The following is a 6,191-nucleotide window of genomic DNA, read 5'->3' as shown; positions in this document are numbered from 1 at the left end:
CTGGCTCCATTAACTGAATGGGTTTTAGTAGCCTATTGGGTCTTTATGCATTTGATTTGTTGGATGTTTACTGTCTAAAGCATGGTGCTAATCATGGGAAGTGAGGTGTAGAAGTGGGGATGGGAGTGCTTGCTGTCAAATCATGAACATATACAATCAAATCTAAGCAGATCGGGGGAGAGGGGTCGTACTGCTCATTTTGCCTGGTTGCCTGATGCAAAGCCCGGTTAAGCAAAGGACAGTAGCAGAGAGAGCAGGATGGCTGCCACCAGTTCGGTGGTGTATAGAGAGGGTCCCCTGCACAGGATTCCACATGCAACACGTTAGATGCAAAACACAGATACACTTATGATAATTGTCAGCACCAACACAAAATCACCGTCTGAGAAAGACACAGTGAGAAAAGGAATCGCAAGTAAGGGATTCCAACAACACAGTTGCTCTTTTTTTCCACTTTCATATTTATAGGCTTCTGATTTCTTTTTCAAAGCAAGGAAATAACGCGGCATCTTTAATCCTGTCGTCCTGGAAAACTTGGTAAGTGTCTGAGGGCAGAAAGCAGGGAAAAGTAATATCACATGATAAAATTTTTCTCAAGTTGACGTTAGGAATGTGACATTCTAGGTGGATCACAGGAAACTGGCAAGCTGTATACCTTCTATGAAACCAAATGCTGTTTGTCCAGTTAATTCACAGATGTTGAGATAGGAATCTCTTCGCCATCAGCCTTATCTCCTTTTTTTCTCTTTTCACCCATTCTTGGCCATCATCTCTGGTCCTCAACAGCAGAAGGAGGCATTGGAGAGAGATGGGGAAGCAGAGAGCAGAGAGGTGGGTAACAGACAATCAAGAGCTGCTTGATTTGGAAAAGGACAATGTCTGAAAGTTGAACTGTGTGCTAATTATGGAGTGTGGATTGAACCCATCATAGCGACCTAAGGAAGCACTGAGGCCTTCAGGCAGGGAGTGATTTGAATGGCTATGCATTAAAATCCTTCCAATATCCACTGAAGCATAGGTTAGTGTGTGTGTGTGTGTGTGGGGGAGGGTCGTTATGGGAAGTCAGGTGAGAGTAAGACCTGGTGTGTTTTGTGGGTCTCTCTCCCACAAATTTAATAAGGATGTAGCTTCTGGAAGACAGGTACATGTCCTTGTTTATAGTTCAGTTTGTTTTGCTGTAATGTGGGCTCTAGGACACAAATGAGCACACGCACAATTTGTTAATAAGAGAATAAAGTTAGTACTGAATCTAGTTTGGGCACCTTTCCAAATCTGTTACCCTCACCCACCCCCATCTCGCTGTTCAGAGAGAGACCTCTGTGATGGCTTGGGCTGTTACCTGGGCTTCAGCTAGATGACTCAGTCTTCGCTAGGTGTGATGGTCAGGTTTTGGGCAGCTTCAGTGCCCATTCTGCCCAACTGGATGCTGCTGATACCTTGGCTAGGGGTGGGGGTGTGACACAACCTGTATGTAGGGGATTCATGCACCATGAGGTAAACTTCATCAACGAAGGACAGGACACAAAGAGAAGCTGGCACATAAATTGCCTGCTCCCCCACCCCAATCTTTCTTGAGATGTGATGGTTCTCTGTGACCTTTCTGGAGTTCTCCCACATGACAAAGAGGCAGGGGTGTCTTTGTAAAGCTGTGGCCATCTTGGCAACAGCCTTAAATTTGTTCTTTTCTGCTTCATTTCCCTGTTTCCTTCACTCCTGCAACCTCTGTAACAGGTAAGCGTTGCCTCAGGGGTCTGTTTTCTAGGGAAGTGAATAAAGGCGATGCCCTATAATAACGTGGAAGTGGTTTTGGTTCATATTTCTACACAAGGGGAGGCAGCCTAGATAACAGTAGTGGAATTATAACCGCCATTAGGGAGATGAGAGGCCTTCGACTCAGCAGCTACCCACACTGCAAGTCTTTTGGCTGCATTTTAAGACAAGTAAAATGAGCGCCTGAGTCTGGGGCTTCCTCCCTGGAGACACACAGGCTGGCTGTGCATGTCTCTGGACTGGGTCAGACTGTCTTGCTTCCTGGGCTAGCCTTACTGAAGCCCCTCCTGCTCAGTACCCCCTTCCCCACGCCCCCCCACATCTGCCTTGTTCAGCGCTCCTGTCCCCACACACACCCCCTCACCCCCAGCTCTGCTCTAACTAGAGCGTTGCTAACATTTTCACTCTGCTCTTTCTGGGCATTTGAAATAGCCCTTTGGCAGCCTGCAGCCAGTCTGCCTCGTTCAAGTTTTCTCCCCAGGAACCAATTATTGTTTTTTGGGGAAAACTCTGATTACAATGTTGCACAGATTTGGAATGGTCTGCCCTACCCTACTTTTCTCAGATACTCTGTGATTTTAGTGCGTGATTTTTGAGAATGTGAGGTGTGTCCAGTCATGATGTGTTCAATCTCGCAGACATGTTGGCGTCTCTTCAAGTAGACACGAAATAGGGAGGTGCTGAATGAATAAAATACATTTAAAAATATTTCTAGGAACCTGGGAGGTGACTTATCCACATCATAATGTGATGATTTTTTGAACTTTCTGTTTATGTCAGGGAACATTGAACCAGATTTTCCTCACATTGGAGCCGATTAAAAATACAGACTGTTTTCCATGGCAGCCGTGTATCACTGGATAATGGGGTAAACATATGATGCTGAGTACCTCTCCTTGCACCTTGTGAATCCCTTCTTCTCCTTTCTTCATCATGTTCTGTGCTCTGGGAGGCGGGACTCATCAAACTACATCAGTCGTGACTCTCTTGCCATCTGGCCTCCAGCCAGTTGGGTCCAGCCGGTGGGATTCAAAAGCAGGGATGGGGGATGGGAGAAGAGTGAGGTGGGGTGCTCACACCTTTGATACACGCTCAGGCTGTGTGTGCCCCTAGTTCCTGCTGTGAGCCTGATGGCTGAACAACTTTCTCTGAAGGTTCGTGTGTTTTGCAAACTTCAGGGGGTGAATGAATGAGGCGGCTTCATTAACTCATGTTATATTCATCCTCGACTCATTAGAAATCAGCAAGCAATGGCGGAAAGGCGCTTCACTGTGTCTTCAAGTGAAAGTAAAGAGTATCTCTTCCTTGGCAAATGTGTATCTAAAAAAATAGTACAATACAGTACATTTGAACAAGTGCCATTTAAAACATAACTCCATCTGTTTCTGATGATTCAGAAGATTCTTCAGTCGACAGCAGTGTCTCAAGAACCATGATTATGAGTAATAATTACAACTGTACTGAAGATGTGTGCAAAGTCTGATGAACAGAAACCAGAGAGCAGAATTTTCTATGCTTGGGGTGTAATAACCCTGTATGTGTCTGTTATAAAAATTCCCCATGAACCCTGCGAAGTTATTAATAAAACAGAGACCCACAAAAATGACCCCATGGTAGGTTTTATACTCTTAAGATAAAGTCAGAAAAAGTCAGAAATATTTGTCGATTGTCTCTTGTGTATTTCCTTTCATCTTCAGGGCAACCCAACAAAGTGGGTTTTATCATCTCTGTTTGAAGAAATACGCTCAGAGAAGTTAAGTAAGCAGCCCGAGATCACACATCTGGAAAGGGGCAAAGCAGGGATTAGAGGCCAGATCTGTTTGATTCTGGGGTGTAGGAGCTACTGCCATTTCGAGGATTGTCGAATGGAAATTCAAGAACTCGCCTCTTGGCTTTTCCATGCATTTCTAGTTTGGAGTGATCCGAAGGCAACCAGTGCTTTTCTTTTGGTTTTTCCTTCTAGGCGGCACTGATTTGTATGATTCAGGCATCTCCACGTATCATTACCCACTGCAATGGCACAACGCACCAACATTAGTGGGCAAGACAGTCCTTCATGATAACGGCCAGCAGTCACTGCGCTACGAGATCCTAGGCTTGAACTTTTCACCTGCGTAGACGGTGGGAAGCCATGCTTTCAGGCAATCATTCACCACGCCGTGTATTGAATCATAGAGTTTTAGAGCTGGAGGCAAACACTTATAATGAAAGCAATAATTTTTACTTGCTCTTGAAGACCTCTTTCAAAATAGTAGAGTACACTCAGCAGGCAAAAAGGCAACCTTTATTTTCCCATGTCCCATAAACAAAGTAACAGGCTCTATGTGAGAAGGTAAAATGAAGGCCAATTTTTCAATATTTCATGTTCCTCAGGCTTATATCCAAGTATTGGTTAAATCCTGAAGGGTGACCCAGACCTGGAAAGTTAGTCGGGCTAGTCTGGTGGACGTGGTGGGCAGTGATGGAGCAGGAGGATGGCATACCAGAACGAGGCGAGTTGTAGGTGTGACATGTCCTTTACCTGGGGCCTGTCATGGGTTAACAAGTCAGGGAAGCAGTAGACTTAAGAGCTAGGGCTCTGGAGAGAGACTGCCTGGGTTCCTGTCCTGGCCCTGCCATTTACCTTTCTGTGCCTCAGTTTCCCTGCCTGCTGAAGAGGTTCAGAACAGGCCTCCCCAAGATGTTCCACTTTGGCATGTGAATTATTCTGAGCTGAAAGCAATCGAGACCCTGGGGACTCACAAGAAACTTCTACCTCTCCCTTAAAGTATTTAAGTTGGGGGCCTTGCTCATAATAAGAGTTATCACTAGAATAACTTTTTATGACCTACCTGTAGGGCAGGAGAAACATCTAATGACTCAACATCTGCTCTTATCATCCTGCAAATGACATTCCTCCCCTCAGAAGCTCCAAGGTGCTTTAACTTATCCTTAGCTCAGAATGTGATGTGCACCTCAGTTTACCTTTCTCTGAACCTCTCGTGTATGTGGGGTCTCTGGCTCTCTTGTGTATGTGGAGTTCCCATACGTATAGATGTAATTAAATTGAGTCGTTTTCTAATGTTAATCTGCCTCGTGTCTATTTGGTTATTAGACCAGCTGGAAGAACTAGTTGGGTAGAGAAAGTTCCTGCCTTCCACACACTACGAAATGGTGATAACAAGCGTGGAAGAACAATAGCAACCTCGAGAAGTGGTCGTGACCCTTGAGTCAGGTAATGTACGTGAAGAACTTAGATCAGAGCTTTGCACAGAGCAGACCATATATGTGTTAATGACAGTTATTACACTTCTCATTTTTCAGAGGTTCAAAGATGTGAATCAACTTGTCTAAGGCCACGCAGCTAGTGAGTGAGTGACTGGGATTGGAACCTAGCTCTGCCCAAATCCGAAACTCTTTCTTATGGGCAGAGCAGAGTGACGGAGTAGAGCTGCTGTAAGAGTTAGTGATACTCAGCTGATGCCCCCACTGATACTTTGTATCTGATAAAAGAATGCTCTGGACAAGGTGACCCCAGGAACTACACAGGACAGGGAGAGTGTGAGTGAGTTTCCAGCATCCCAGGACTGCCCAGGGGACCTTGACACCAGACCAGGGGAAACCAGGGACAAGTTTGTGGTGCCAAAGGCAAGAGTTAAGATGGAAACCCATACCCATATGATATCCCACTCAAGATAATTCTGCAGACATGTGGCTTTAGTGTAGGCTAATTTTGAAATATTCTTTCTTTCTGGGTCTGTCATTTTTGTGTTTAAAGTGTGTTTATGGTTTTTTTCTGCTGGAAAATATGTGGGTCATGACCAGGGACCATGAAAGATAAGGGCCTTTATAGTCCCTTCAATATTTGTTCAGTGTTCTATGTCCAGCTCCTAGACCATATTTGATGCTTACTGAATATTTATTACATGAATGGATGGAGGGAGGGAAGAAGAGAGAGATGAATTAATGAATAAACTATTTTCATGAATGGATGGAGGGCAGGGAATAGCTATAATGAGACCCATCTAGAGGCCACTAGGCTGGGCCAATTGTGAGCCCAAGCCCACATAATGGCTGGGTTCTCTACAAAGCCTCTGCACATTTCCTTCCCCTCCTCTTCCTGGTGAGTGTGAGTATCTGGATGTGGATCCACCCACACGGGACCCATGGGGTTTTCAGGACACACAAGGGGAGGGAACCCCTGGCATACCGAGTTTTCACTTCCCTGGGTTGGAGTGGCTCCTGCAGCCTTAACAAAAAGCACATTGTGGCGTTCATCTGGAAATGGGGGTGGATAAGTGAGCTTGGCACAGTCAGACGGGTTGGGAGGCTGTTGTAGGAATTCAGGTGAGAACCGATGAGGGCTTGCATTCAAACCCAGGTGGTGAGAATGGCCTGGAGGTGATATATTCTGGAAATATGTGTAGGGAGGATCGTGGGCA

This window comes from Rhinolophus sinicus, linkage group LG03, assembly GCF_036562045.2.
Source record: "Rhinolophus sinicus isolate RSC01 linkage group LG03, ASM3656204v1, whole genome shotgun sequence".
NCBI classification, from domain to species: Eukaryota; Metazoa; Chordata; class Mammalia; order Chiroptera; family Rhinolophidae; genus Rhinolophus; species Rhinolophus sinicus.
The sequence above is the reverse complement of the archived record's forward strand: the minus strand, read 5'-3'. Positions refer to the sequence as shown.